The following is a 16035-nucleotide window of genomic DNA, read 5'->3' as shown; positions in this document are numbered from 1 at the left end:
GGGGCTGGGGAAATTCAACTGGGGTCCCACAATACCGTACATACTATTATTTCTTGGAATTACTGGAACGGGAAGAACTCATGAATATTTCCGCGTTGCACGATGTCGTTGCTTATATCCCACGGGGAAAAGAAAAGGTATATGTTTCCAGGGGATTATTCCAGGAATCGACGACTGTCTGTCAGAAAGAATTCTCTAACACTACGGTAGTAGACACGCTGTTGTTATTGTGATGACGAAGTGAATGATGGTGTTCTCTTATGGAAAAATGCTCAAAAGTTATTGTTTATTTCAGGCAGAATTCAAGATTTGTTTCAGTTCAATCAGGCGAGTTATCTTTAGAGTTACATTTTTTTATAAAAAAATTATACCCCCCCTTGTTCTTGTGGGAAATGATTATCAACTTCAGGTCGGTAGAATAGCAATTTAAATACGTGTTATTCCATTTTGAAAGCAGCGTTATTAAGAAAGAAAGAGTCCCCTTAAAAACGATCCAGACAGACTTTTTCACTCTTGTTCGGCATTCTTTTCACCGATAAAAGAAGCGAATCCACGAACTGAAGCGTTTTTTGAGCGCAATAAATCCATAATTGATATTCTGGATCTTTTCAGTTACCTGTTTCCCATAGAGCGTGAACCGATCGAATGTAATTAGCCCCATGATTTTCAATTCCGCCAAACATTTTTCCATCTCTTTCGAGATAAGCCGAGGGAATATGATTTTCCATTTTATATTCACGTGATATTTATCCAGCACGATAGATTCACCGAGGAATACATGGCGGATAATGATGTTGTACATCCCTTCATTTCATCTGCATTGTTAACCGAAAATTTTTTTTTTTCCAGAATATTTTATTGGACTCAGACCTAAGGATTGGAAATTTGAGAAGGATTTTCGTCTTGATTTGAGGACGTGGTTTTGGGTGAGTTCGCATGTCAGTAATTTTATTACGACCAATTATTTCAACCGTCAAACTTCTTAGAGTGTTCCTACTTCACCTTATTCTGTTTCTGCTGGGTTCAAACATTTATATGTTGAAAATCAGCCATAAACTTAGAATTCAGAGATTCAGAGATATAAGTTGTGATTTGAAATGAAATAACTGCGTGGCCCTTCCATACGTATTACGGAATCGCTATTAGAATTCGGTACCAGCAATTCAAAGAAGAATATCCTAGAAAAAATCCCCTTTGACCTTTTTCGTTTTCAGAATGTTTGTCCACTTCAAAGTCGCCCTGTGTCACTATTCAAATAGATACCAGAAATTCGGAGCTTGTGCACGACGAAATAATTCAACCATCGAATATTCAAAATGGGGGGTGGTAGTCGACTCCTTTCAATTTTCGGAACATCCTGTCGGGCGCATAAGTTGATAACCTGAAACTGTCGAGGATTTCTTCATCTCGGCTTCGGGATATACAGAAACCTTTCTCCGAGAATTCCCGAATATCTTATTTAAAAAAAAAGAGATGATCCCGATATCGGAACTTTCGGAGGAAGATTCGGAGATGACAAAAGGGAACGAATCCTGAGTAAGATACGAAAACACTCAATCACGACCTTATTTATGTGCTCGAATACTCTGAAGCATCATTATAAACTCCGGTGGAATTTCCGGCATCGGATGAAAAAATTATCTTGTTGAGCTGTCGAAGAAAAAAAAGTTGCGGTAAGCCGAAATCCGGCGAAGGGGGAGCGGCAGGAATTCGAGTTTACATCAAAGATAAGATCGTCGGGTTGAGTTCTACCGAAACTGACGAACAAAGAACAAAATGTAAGATTCATGAAATATCGTTTGTAATCCTTATCTCGTTTTTCCCTTGTCTTCAGCATCCCATGGATTCTGTGCGGTTCCTCAGTTTATAACGCGAATAAAAATACTGATTCTCATCTCATTTTGACGCCTGCTCCCGGTTTGATGGTTTACTAGACGAGATCCGGTGGAATGTCTAGATTTCCTGTTGGATTTTAGTTTATTTTGGACGAAATATCGACGTTTTCGTTTTCCGCAATAGCTCTCTCATCCCTTAACAAATGGGTTCTAACATTTTCCTCATACATATGCAGGAAGTTGAAGTTTAGGTCAACCGCTACCAAACCACAACAATATACGTTATTTGAATAATTTCATAATATTCGAAGTAACGTTACCGCAAAATATTCACAGGATCAGTGAGGCTCAGACATTCATACGTAGGTGTGTCAAACTCGTTAGGAGAGTACAAAAATGCTAGTAGGCTCTTCAAGGGCTTGCTTAAAGGACTTGCATCACCCCTACTCGCAGCAAAGGAAGGTTTCTTGGATCTGCTCCCGTTAAAGAGACACGTAGAGAAGGATACTGATCTACCGAAAATGTAGATCCCCTGATCTACCAGTACATAACTTATCCCACCCATTCCGTATGTGTTACATAATCAATGAGTGTTTGCTCTTCTGTTCATCAGAATCCAGTCGATCGTTATCTTTCACCTGTTGAAAATGTCTTCACACGATGAACAGGCTCCCATTCCATGCGTAACCGCTTTATTGCCGTCTGACGCTAAGTTCCTGCAAAAGGAATAAAAGTCCGATAATAAAAGTTCCGGCTCTTCAAGAGCATCTGGTTCACGTAATAGCGAATGCACGTATGTCGAATTACCTTCCATTTTCCACAGTAATGTGATGGAGTCTCGAATTGGCACACTCGAGTTCATTATTTTCATTCCGTGATGTGCAATGCAGAATCTTTTTGCCGCAAATATTACGTTTGTCCCTTGTCGACTGACCTTCCTCCGAACAAGCCCTTATTCCGTTAGATCCGTATAGATTGAATGAAAGGAAATGCGGTTGGGCGGCTGAGCTTTGATATGATTTTTCACTCGATACCATTCCAGTACGAGAAAGGATTACTGATCTCACATAGTGGAATATAAGTTGGATAAGAAAGAAGCTCGGGTATTATTATATCATTTCAATGATTTAGAAATGAATATCCAGTTGTTTTGAATTGGACTTGGATGAGTTCTTGAATTCATAGCATAACTTGGGATGCTGAAGGCTGGTCGGAACACAATTCCAAGTGGCCAATTCATTCAATGTTAGCCAAAGGGTGATAACAGGTTTTCTCTCAAGGTATACTTTGCCACTCGAGCTGTTCTTCAAAGACTAAGAACTGACACATGCCACAACGCCAGTAGAAGCTCGTTTTTTAACTCTCTCTGTGAGAAGGTAGCCTCTCAGCTCTTACTGTATGGCAAACCAAAGTTTTCGAGATGATACAGTTTCTCTCTCAAGGTATACTTTGCTACTCGATCTGTTCTTCGAAGACTAAGAACTGCCACGTGTCCCAACGCCAGTAGAAGATCGTTTATTAACTGTCTCTGTGGTAAGGTAACTTCTCAGCTCTTACAGTATGGCAAATCAAAGTTTTCGAGATGATACAGTTTCTCTCTCAAGGTATACTTTGCTACTCGATCTGTTCTTCAAAGACTAAGAACTGCCACGTGCCACAACGCCAGTAGAAGATCGTTTATTAACTCTCTCTGTGAGAAGGTAGCCTCTCAGCTCTTACAGTATGGCAAATCAAAGTTTTCGAGATGATACAGTTTCTTTCTTAGGATATACTTTGGTACTCGATCTGTTCTTCAAAGACTAAGAACTTCCACGTGCCACAGAGCCAGTAAAAGATCGTTCATCAACTCTCTCTGAGAAGGTTCTTCTCAGCTCTTACAGTATGGCAAATCAAAGTTTTCGAGATGATACAGCTTCTCTCTCAAGGTATACTTCGTTACTCGATCTGTTCTTCAAAGGCTAAGAACTGCCACGTGCCACAACGCCAGTAGAAGATCGTTTATTAACTCTCTCTGTGAGAAGGTAGCCTCTCAGCTCTTACAGTATGGCAAATCAGAGTTTTCGAGATGATACAGTTTCTTTCTCAAGGTATACTTTGCTACTCGATCTGTTCTTCAAAGATTAAGAACTGCAACGTGCCACAACGCCAGTAGAAGATCGTTTATTAACTCTCTCTGTGAGAAGGTAGCCTCTCAGCTCTTACATTATGGCAAATCAAAGTTTTCGAGATGATACAGTTTCTTTCTCAAGGTATACCTTGCTACTCGATCTGTTCTTCGAAGACTAAGAACTGCCACGTGTCACAACGCCAGTAGAAGATCGTTTATTAACTCTCTCTGTGGAAAAGTAACTTCTCAGCTCTTACAGTATGGCAAATCAAAGTTTTCGAGATGATACAGTTTCTTTCTCAAGGTATACTTTGCTACTCGATCTGTTCTTCAAAGATTAAGAACTGCCACGTGCCATAACGCCAGTAGAAGATCGTTTATTAACTCTCTCTGTGAGAAGGTAGCCTCTCAGCTCTTACATTATGGCAAATCAAAGTTTTCGAGATGATACAGTTTCTTTCTCAAGGTATACCTTGCTACTCGATCTGTTCTTCGAAGACTAAGAACTGCCACGTGTCACAACGCCAGTAGAAGATCGTTTATTAACTCTCTCTGTGGAAAAGTAACTTCTCAGCTCTTACAGTATGGCAAATCAAAGTTTTCGAGATGATACAGTTCCTCTCACAAGGTATACTTTGCTACTCGATCTGTTCTTCAAAGGCTAAGAACTGCCACGTGCCACAACGCCAGTAGAAGATCGTTTATTAACTCTCTCTGTGAGAAGGTAACTTCTCAGCTCTTGCAGTATGGCAAATCAAAGTTTTCGAGATGATACAGCTTCTCTCTCAAGGTATACTTTGCTACTCGATCTATTCTTTAAAGACTAAGAACTTCCACGTGCCACAGAGCCAGTAAAAGATCGTTCATCAACTCTCTCTGTGAGAAGGTAGGCTCTCAGCTCTTACAGTATGGCAAGTAAAAATTTTCGGGATTATAGAGGTACTTCAATCTAACCGAGCAAGGTCAGAAGATCCTTGTCAAGAAGAACACAAGCGTCGAAGATTAGAGTGGGCAACGAAGCCGATTTTACGCAATCCACTCGGGGATTACTGCTGGAGAGAACCAAGGTATTCCACATGTAGCATCACCTCCAAGATTCCCCGACCTTAATCCAATCGAGTACGTTAGGGACTAATTACAGACTTTTCTTGATGCCCACAGACCACAGCAAGAAACTCTTCAACAGCTCCGAGATCTTTGGCAACAAATTGAGCTCAAGGACTTGGTGGAAAGCGTGGATACTTACCTGAAAATTTTTACATTTATATATGTATTTCGAAAGTTAATTGGATTTTGCTGAAGAGAAAACATAAATTAATACATTATCCTTGACTTTTGACGAGTAGTCTGCTTCTTGAATCCACACTTCCTAGTGTATGTTAGATGGGACAAAATTCGAAATTTCTCACGATTTCAGTGCACACTTTCGCTCAGACTTCTGGTCTAGAAAAAGCGCAAAACGATTCCGCCTATTTTAATTCGAAGATAACTCCTCGAAACTCCATTATACGGAGCTATATCCGAACGGCTCCTTTTTTTTTTCCTTCTTTTCAACGAAATTTTTCGAATGCCGCATTCCGCCCCCGGGCTGTCCACCTCGCATGCGAATCGGAATGCCGTAGAGACTCCGGCAAATCTGAGATGATGTACAGCGGCGACGCATCGTTTATCGACCGCGAAACCCGAGGCTATCAAACTACCAATTTCTTATTTCCATATCATGATAGATTTTTACCATCCTCTCCAGATTTCAACCCCTCTCACCCCACCGCCCTCCCGGAGAATCGGCATCGGTTCCTTCGGCCAAACTATCGCGAAAGGAAGTTATATCGGATCGGCAGCCTCCGAATGCCGGGATTATCCGCCCCCCCTACCCCCCCGATCGGGATCAGAGCGCCCGCCGGATCAGGAAGGGGGGACCGTTCCTATCGTTTTTCGATTAAAAGTGAAATTTTCATTATATTTAGCGCGAAAGGCTTTGTAGTCGGATAACCACCGGATAGGATTCGCCCTTAATAAAGGGAAATCGAACCATAAAAATTGCCCTGGATAAGGGGGGAGAAGGTGAACATCCAGCTGATGGTTCCCGCAATTGCCACCGTTACTGCTGCATAAATGACTGGAAGGCCATCGCTGCGGAAAGTTCTTAGGGATTTATCAGGTCTTTTAGCATCGCCGAGATAATTCCTCCTTTATATAGTTTCAGGGAATGCCTCTTTTATGGGTTAAGATCTCAGGATAGTCACCAATACGTAGGTACCAGAGCATTTTCACTTCTAGTGACACTCCATTGGACATTTCCCTTTAACTGTGACTCAAAAATTGAAACCCAACTTTGCAACACGTTACTTATATTCTTTTGGAAGAAATTCATTCAGTCTTTTGGCACATATAAATATATACATAGCCACAATGAACAGATTGTCTTGGAAGAAAAAATCAGCACGATCCAAATGTTAACAAGGTTTCATGCATATCTACAATAAACACCATGGCACAGATGTAAAAAGCTCGAAGAAAGAAAATAACACATGACTTGAATGTGTCAACCGAAACTACCTCTCGGCAGTGGGCCTAGGATCATCGCAATTGGATAGTTGAAGAAAGGAGACGGTGTTTTTTACAGATGAGAACACACTTTTGTTTAAAAGGAAGGAGTTCGAAGATATTCAGAACAGTTTATGTTTTTTGGAGGTGGTTTCATATGTGTATGGGGTGGACTTGCTCGAACCGTGGACCAGAGTTGGTTGTTTTGAAGAACGCCAGAATGACCAGCCGAAGATATCACGATATTATAAATAAACCGATAAAGTCCTTTCTCACAGTAGTTGCCTGCTTAATGAAACGCTGGAAGCTCATGCTTCGGGGACTGGCTAGCTCGCTCTCCAGATATGTATTGCCCCAAGCATGCCTGGGCAGAGATATCTACCTAGACAACACTTCTTCCTAAAACAACCGATTAACAATATGAAGCAGCTTTATAACACTGCTGGATAGTTGGACCAATAAGTCCCAAAACGATAAATTGTGTCACCGAAAGTGTGCCTCGAGTTAGTTGGAACCAAGCAAGTAATAGCTTTACCTCTATATCAACTGAACTTACTCTAATATCTGATCAAAATAGACATCATGAAACGATCAGGTCAGTGATCCATTTGAATTTTTGGGCTGTGTTTTTCGAAAGATACGTCGTTTCTTACAGAGATTAGGGAGTTAGGTTAGGTTAGGTTACCTTAATCTTTGGTTTCTCATTTCCATACGAAATTGGGCAGCTCAAAAAAATTTGGGCATTTTAAAGTAAAACTGAAATTTCAATTTCTTTTCATTCTTATAATTTACCCTTGATGCAATTATTTATCACACATAAAAGGTGTGCATGACAAAATTAATCCAACAAAGACAGTTATTTTTTTTCAATAATTCATTGCACAAAACTTTGTATCTATTTTCATAGAATCGGTCTATTGTCGATTAGTATTTACTTTGGTGTCAACCTAACGAAAATATCTATTCGAATAAGTATTTGTAACTCACTGATATTTGGATGGAAATAATTTATGCTCTTTTTTCCATGAATTGAAAGTGTCGGTGAAATTTCTGCGACGCCTGTTTCATCTTCGAGTTTGGCATCCGTCCTACAAGTTTTCGTCATTCATGAGGTCGGAAAATCCGAGAGTTTTCATCAGGGGTTCCAACGGTTCCGAAGCATCCCAAAACGATCTGGGATTCATTTTGCGCTCCCCCATTAAAACGTACTCTAATTCCGAGATCAAAATTCAAATCAAACTCTAAATATTCCTCCCATACCGACCCATCCTGGTTTTCCTGGAATTAGCGACGAACACACTGCGAAATTTTATTAATTCAGTAAGCGGGGAACACACCCACAACACAATTATTCTCCAATTTCTCAATGTCTCCAGAAAGATAATTAATGAATGGGTCAGCGGCCACCCTTGTATCCAGGAGGCTTATTTATTTTTCCGTCGGCTCTTGGGCGTTTAACAGAAGAGGGAATTGGTAATGACGCCGCAGAGTTTATGCACAAGGACCGTTCCGGATGCGAGCGGATTCCGAAGCGATTTTACCGATACTTGCCTCGGTTTTTGGGTCGATGCGAATGTCTTTGAGATAGGACGACCTCATTATTAGAAGGAGTTCTCCGAAGAATCGAAGCCATTGGAAATGAACCAGTATCGTCATTTTGTCATTTTATTTTGCTCGGGAATGAAGGTTTGAGATCTCTAGTCGAATAGGGGATGCCATATTGTCTGAGGTTATTCGAGCCACTGAACTTGATAGTGTTTAAGGGGCCATTCAAGACATAAGCAAAATGTTAGTGATTTTTGTATACTGCAGATTCTCTCTCTTTTTTACTGCCTGGATAGTCACATTACGACATTGCAACATGATCCACTCATCAAGGATTGAGAATATTGCGTTTTCAGTAAGTTCAAAAACGATCATGATGATGATCATCGTTGCTGATCAGAATTTAACGAATTAGACAACTGTATAACTGTGGGGGTAGAAGAGAGTGTCCGAGCACCCTCGCGGAATGTGCGATCGTGTCGAAAACGCTGATTATAGTGTTCACTCCTCCTTTGTAGAACCGGCCTCCTAACACATATGACCCTTCCCGGAATAATTGATGAACTGTGTGTCAACAGCGATGCAGGAAAACACAATTAATCGTTCGTCAGAACTACAATTACCCTCGATAATGCCAGGGGGAGATGGGATATTTACTGAGAATTGGCGCTATGGCGAATATGGAAATTGTGGCTTCATATCGGTGTTGTTCCAAGGTGGAATCCTCCAATCAGGCTGAGATTATTGACTGCGTCCATCGGGAATTTCAGAGCGAAAGCTTTCAACAAGCTCCTTTGAAAAAAGAAGCTGATTCCATTCGAGCTGAAACAGTTACTGCCAGAGCGGCCTCATTTTCGATTAATTAAGGCCTATCCAGGATAGCTCCTGGAAATTTGCAATTCTTGTCGCCAAACTGGTGTTTTTGGTCTCTGGTCTCACTCGTTAACCTTCGAAGATGGGAATGGGAAAGCCAGTATATTTGTCATGATTTTCTAATTGTCCTCGATATTTTACCATGTTCTGTATGAAACGGTGGCTGCCAAACTGGTATTGTTGAAATATTAACCAAAAATAAAAACGCTTTGCTCTCTCGTGTAGTTATGCATCTTCAGTAACATTAGACTGTCAGATTTAGCAACGTTGTTTTTTTGTTGTTTGTATGTTCAACATCTGGAAGCTATGAGGAACATTTTCTTGGAGTGGAAACCCGATTCTTGTTCTTTCACACTTCACTCCAATCCTCGTGAGTGAAATATCTATTGCATGTGGCGTAACAGCGAAGACACCTATAAAACAGACGTTATGAGATACAGAACAATCGTTCGCAGAAGCCAAAGGATGGATTGTCAAGGAAGCATTTCAATATATACGTAAGGCGTCAAAGCGCTAACATCCGCTGAATTCTGAAATGATCTCGCTCCAGCAGGGAGAAATATAATATTTGTTGGCACCTTTCGCACGGAGATTGACGGAAAAGCGAGCGAACAATTTGTACAGGTTACGGCAATCATTTTATAAACTGCCCCACAAGAGTTAGGGATATCGTATTCAATCGTTTTTTAAAAGTATGTAATCTTCGAAAAAATCGCTGTAAAATCATTTAAAACTCAATAACAACTTGAATCGATCCAATAAAAATCAGTATGAGACATTTCGTCAATCTGGTCACCTTTTTTCTGAAGTTTGGTTCTGAAGCATATGCTTCATGAATGTTCTTATTTTGAAATGAAGTCAGTTTATCAACGGCTTCGATTCGAAACGAGTTTTCTGAAAATGCCAAGACGTAAATTAACAAACGCTGATGCTAATAGGGCTATCGGAATGCCACAGGGTGGCCTAACTCAGATTGTTGTAGCGGAAAGGCTCCAAGTCAGGCAAAGTGTGATATCTCGACTTTGGAATAGGTTCAGGGAGACAGGTTCCATGTTGGAAAGACCAAGGCTTGATGGGCGACGAAAAACAACACCTGCTCAAGATCGTTTCATCACCGTTTCGGCGAGAAGAAACCCTACATCTACGTGTAGAATGCTACGGAATACTCTTCAAAATGCAGCTGGTTCTAGACGTCCATTAAGAGGAGTTCCATTAACACGTGACCATAAGCGTCAAAGACTGGAATGGGCAAGGCAACATATCAATTGGAACGATCAATGGCGTAGTGTCCAGATATGGACGATTTTCAGATTCTCGAAGAATAAGGGTATGGACAATCCCACGCATACCCCGTAATCGTCGCTATGTCCAAGAAGTCCATCCATTCCGAGGGGGTAGTGTTATGGTATGGGCTGGGATATGTTTCAACGGGCCCACAGATCTACACATTTGTCTTGGAAATATGACCTCCTTACACTATAGGGAGCCTGTCATTGACAACGTTGTGCCATATTTTCACGCTGCTATTGGTGAAACTTTTCAATTTCTAGACGATAACGCTAGACCGCACCGTGCAGCCATAGTTGAGAATGCGCGCGAGGAGCTTGGTATTCCACATTTACCAATACCTCCGCACTCACCAGATTTGAACTGCATAGAACATACATAGGATATGCTCCAAAGAAGATTAGATGATCATCAACCTACCCCAGAATCCTTAAATGATCTGAGAGAGCTTCTGCCCCGTTTATGGAACCAAATTCCTCAAGAAATGTTCAACAACCTCGTGTGTAGTATGCAAAGAAGATGTCAAGCTTTTATTGATACCCGTGGAGGCTATACATTGTATTGATAGTCTTAAAATGCTTGAATTCTCTGGGAATAAAATATTTTACTAAATTTTTCTTAACCCTGTATACGCTGCAGACCAAAAGGCTAAAATTAATTTGCAAGTTGAAATCATATTAATATGAATTTTCATCACTAAAATCTAAATTCTTTTGCAATTTAAGTCAATATCCCTAACTCATGTGGAGCAGTTTATTTGTATACATGTGGATACTATCATGACGTGAAACATAGATTCTGTCAGACCCATTAACCTGTCTGGTTGAGCGGTTCCCCTGTTTTTTCTTGTTATATTTTCGTAAGCGCTTTCAAAGGACGCGCAGTGAAAACATTGACGTTTCATGGATAGTTTTGTTCGGAACGTTGTATTTATTTTCGGGCGTTTAAACGCCCGGGAACGAATCGAGTTGTCTGCAGTCTGTTTCAATGGGGGAAATAAGGCTTGAAGACTTTGGTTCGTTACTTCCGCCGAGAAACCACGGATATCGGAAAGGTCGAGTTTCGAAGCACGTAAAATCCAGAATGGAGCATAAAATTCCTTTCGTCAAACGTTATAATTCCCCCGGAATTTTCACAGCTCACGTTTGGACACAATCCGAGATTTGCAAATTTATAGCGCATAAACTGTATTATACTGCTATAAAAATCCAAATTTTATGGCTCGATAACTAGCTGATCTAATTATTGTAGGATTTGTCGGGCTATTTCAATCATTCTGGATCGTTCTCTTCAAAAATCTTGAAGGGAATCCCTTTTAATCAAACGAAGAAGTTGAGGTAACTTTTCGTTCGGGAAAATTGATTATAGATTTCCATAATATACGAAATCATAAATGATTTTGTTCCATTTCCACAATTTTCATTTGGCAGAATAATATTTATGATCTGTCTCTGTCTGGTTCGAGTGAAGGTAAATTTTCTGATTCGTTTGATCTTCACATCTTCAAATATGTGTTAAACAATGGCACCTGAACGTTTTCGAGTTCAACATGTGGTGCACGAATTGGATATTGATGATTTTCGCATGGTATTTATAGACGCAGTTTTTTGTTTCTTCATTGCGATTATCAGGTTTAATCCTAAGATGTCCCTGATCTTGGGTCTGGAATTCGATCCTCATGTACATTTGTTACCTCTTCTTAATTCTTGTCATCTTCTCGGATAACCTGTTTGTATATTATGGGATAACCGTGGCTATCTTTTCTGGATCTTAAGTTTGCCTTCTATAAGACTATGAGACAGATTGAAGATCGAGTTCTGGCATATCAGAACTATAGAAGTGAATTGCAAATTTTTGGTTGAAAATAACAGAAGGCGGCTTTCTCCAACGTTGGAGTGGGTCAGTAAACCGATCGAAATAGCCTAATTAGATTCATTTAATTTACGAGGCCCAGATCAGAGCAGAAGTTGAATACTGCTCTGATGTTTGGAGACGAGCATTCATTGAAATTATTGGATTCCAATCAGAAAACGGCAGAATGACTTATTGACTGCCTAACTTTAACAGCCAGTCTACTCTGCCTTTGAAATAACGTAGGAAAAGTTCTGACTTGCGCCTGTTCTATATATATATATATATTATCATGGTCCAGCTAGAGGAAGGGATGCCAGCGACTGCCATATTTTAACGTAGTATTAAGGCTGTATATTGTGCTAATCCCTATGCTTCTAAACCCTAAGAACTTCGGTTTACTAAAAATCTTTATTTCAACTGGAATCTGCTTCCAGTTGATGTAATTTACTGTGAGCAAAATCAAAATAGGAATGAGCAGGCTGCCACTAGGCACCAACTAGATGGCACAATTTTCCCCTTCTTCAGAAAAAAGCTAAACCTTCGGCGGAATTTTCAATAAAAGTGTGGCATATATGTTGAGACGTTTTGTTAAGGGAGCGTCTTATTTAGGCCTTCAATCGAAGGTTCATTAACATATACGAGTAAATATAGCGGATCACACACGAGCAACATGGTTGGCAGCCAGCGTAAAAAGGAACAAACGGCAAATAGCCAAGATCTTTGATATCCATGTTAGGTACTCTCGTGTATGGGTCGCTTACTTAAACAGCCAAAAGACCAGAAGGATGGTATGTCCTATCGTTCAGCTACATACACTAGTCGTTGAGAATTGTATCTTCCAAATTGCGCTCCCATAACAAAAATCTTGCACTTTACCTCCATGACTCCGATTAATTTGTAAGGGCGGTGAAAATTTTTAAGAGGGATAAAACTCGGCTCATCTGAAAATAAATCCCCTAGCTAGCCCACGGTCGGGGGTCTGCGACAACTCCACCACACTTGTACGCGGCTTCGCAGCTGTACAAACATCTCTAATTAGAAGAGCTCCAAGTTCTCAACCCCGTCAGAATCGCGAAACAACCGTCACCGACGACGTCGACAAGTATCTCCACATTTTTTTTTTGCATCGCGTCGACATCCGAACCTCTTAAATTCTCCTCCGCGCTACCGAGTGTGAAGGGCGGACCTTTTATTTCATTTCGGCCCTTTTTTTTTATCGCATTCTCGCTACGGCTACGTTCGCCCAAATGAAATATGTTGGGCTGTAATGAAAATGATCAGCGTCGGAAAGGCATAAAATGAAAGTTGAGGATGTCGCACTTGCCTTTTTGATATCCTAGTTATAACGCTCCGGGGACCGAGGGATGCGTAGCTCTCTTTTCCTGATTTTTCCGCCGCTCATTCCGATTCAGGACGTGTTTGTTTGTGTACGCTCCAAATTATCCTGCTGACAGGTCGTTTCATGAGGAATTATACTCCTCATCTTTCTGTCAAATCCCTTAAACAGATCCTACTCGGCAGCCGCTTTTACAGGCCGTGTACGTCATGATGAAGTGCGGATAGGCTACCTGGGGGAGCAGAATGTTCAGCGTGATTTTAGTCGATTTTAGGGGTAGCCCGGAGAGATGACAAATTGGATCACACATAACAAGGAATCACATATTATTTCATACTGTTCCACAGTAATCCTTAAAGTTCTCATGGGCTTGGTTACCCAAATTCGAGTTGAAATCCTTTTTTCTGCCTCACTTAGAAATAGGCAAGAATAAGTTCCATTCTAACTGAATTTTTGGCGGTCGTAACTGGTCATCAGATCGGTCTGTTTAACCTTCTTAAAACCTAAACATCTTTAATCTACGAAACAGAAAAACTTTTGTCGTACATCCAATTTTCGAAGTTTCCCAGTGATTCCTCGCTTATTTTCGTATCTGAAAAATAAACGATGTCGAACGAAGTGTGCGTCCTTTCAATATAGAGCTGCCAGTGTGTCATTCGTCAAGCGTTCCATGGCTCGTTATTATGTCCGATTCAATATTCGTCGTATAATCGGCCGGTGATGGATAGGTACGAACAATTTGGCCGGAAGTTCGAAAATATTATCTGGGCCAGATCTGTCACTCACGCCTATTAGGCCACAAACAGGTTACGCTGACATTCGAACGATGCGACTCGAACCGTGAGTTCAAATTTGACGGATCATTTTTCAAGGGAATTCATACTGTCCTCGAATCGAAATATTGGTTTACGATTTTCATGGTTTCGTTGTTCATATTTGAAAATTGAACCATTCACAGAGAGATGCAAATGCTGCTATGATTTCCAAAATCATCCAAATATTCCATTTTCCACTCAGAACTTCAGCAGGACATAGTTCGAAATTCGAAAGTCCACAATTTCTGGAATATGGTTTTTTTATGATTTAGTCTTCAATTTCCTACCCTGGAAATGAGTAGATCGAAAATGATATGGCCGATATCGAATGGTACTCAATCAATTTGAAGTAATTCAGCTAACTTTCACTAGTCAGGTTTTGATTCATTCTATTTACATCGATATTTCCTTACCGACCCCCATGCTTGGTATCTGCTGATGCAGATACATTCTCTTAGTGCTGATGTTTCGGTTCTGGTAATCATAATAAACTGACTTAGTGGCGTGTTTGTGTATCAATTCTAAAACTGGTCAATACCGAACCCTTCTGTCCCTTGTAACAGGTTTGGATCATGCTGGACTTTGGGGTTGGACGTTAATGAACCGGTTGCAAAATGGCGAAAGCGCAATGCCAGTCGAAGCTGATTCTCTCTTGTTTCGAACTTCTCCTTCTAGTGAATTAATTCATTTTTTGATGTTCTGACGTTTCTATTTTCTTCGTTTCTGAATAGCTCGGAAGGATGGAAATTTCGAAGCTTATCTCGAATATTCGTTCAGGTGATGATTGATAGATGAACAGTTTGTGTGGCGTTCTCGATCTGCGATATTCAGCCTGCCAGGTCTATAGGAAGAACTTTATCTGCATGCGTTACGTGTGTGTGATAGCAGCTTGAAAGATGACTGTTGGGGCATTGGTTTGACTTCAGCCCAGGCTGCGTTTTACAGCCTCGAAAACCCAGTGGAGTTTTTAAGATACAAATCTTCAGATTGTTATCTATAGTATACAACAGCATCAAAACAGCATGAATTCGATCTGATGGTCTGTGCTGGTGTTTCTCGTGCAGAATATAAGCTCATGTTGGTTGATTTAGTGGTTTATTCTTCATCAGTGGGTGATTGGAAATATTTAATTCATCAACCAATTAATTGATTGTCCTAGTAATTCCTAGTTCGATGAATCGATGCCGAAGTGGGTTGGCAGCAATTTATGTTGCTATTGAACTGGCTATTTCTGCCAAATTATGGAACCCACTCTCCTTGTATTCTTCGAATAACGGATCAAGCAGATGTTACTAACTCCCTGTGATACCAACTAGGTGTTGAAGGTTGATTTCTTCTATTGGTTTTTCGCGCTTTATTCATGTCATGTCATGAAGAAATTAATTCACGCTTTTAACAATTCTGCAAATGTTTTGACATTCAGAAGCGTTATCCATTGTCTTCCTTTCAGCAAGAAGATATTTCTGTGTTTCACGATTATCATCACAGGGTCTCGTTGCGAATGTTCATTATGAGAAAAATTTGATATTTCCTTGGATATCGGTTGTATGCATGCACAAAGTCTCATTAAACGGATATTTCCAGGCGCAGTCGACAATGCAAATGAGCAGAAGTGTTGAATAAACGCCCGGTTTGGTATATAGATCGAGGAATACATTAAAGCCTGGTAGTTTTATCTGGTTGATTATGAAACTTTATACGGCCCTTATCGGAGGCAGGCAATTACTCATTGTTTTATCATGAATGTCTCTTATATGAAAACCGAACGTCATGGCATGTTCGGGTCAGCACGAGATCTGAAATTTCGAGAGAACTGCTAAGTATGATGGATGAAGT

General features: G+C 40.5%; 1 protein-coding gene across 1 annotated transcript in view; it reads left to right on the top strand.

Annotated features, from left to right (window-relative positions):
• Nucleotides 1–16035, top strand: part of LOC123321695 (slit homolog 1 protein-like) — a 145856-nt gene that overhangs the window by 70017 nt on the left and 59804 nt on the right. The window contains exon 3 of the mRNA XM_044909419.1: nt 850–926. The gene's annotated coding sequence lies outside the window, so the exon portion shown is untranslated. The remainder of the gene's footprint in view (nt 1–849; nt 927–16035) is intronic.

Source organism: Coccinella septempunctata, chromosome X (assembly GCF_907165205.1).
Source record: "Coccinella septempunctata chromosome X, icCocSept1.1, whole genome shotgun sequence".
NCBI lineage: Eukaryota > Metazoa > Arthropoda > Insecta > Coleoptera > Coccinellidae > Coccinella > Coccinella septempunctata.
Note: the sequence above shows the minus strand (reverse complement) of the source record. Positions and strands in the feature narration are given on the sequence as shown.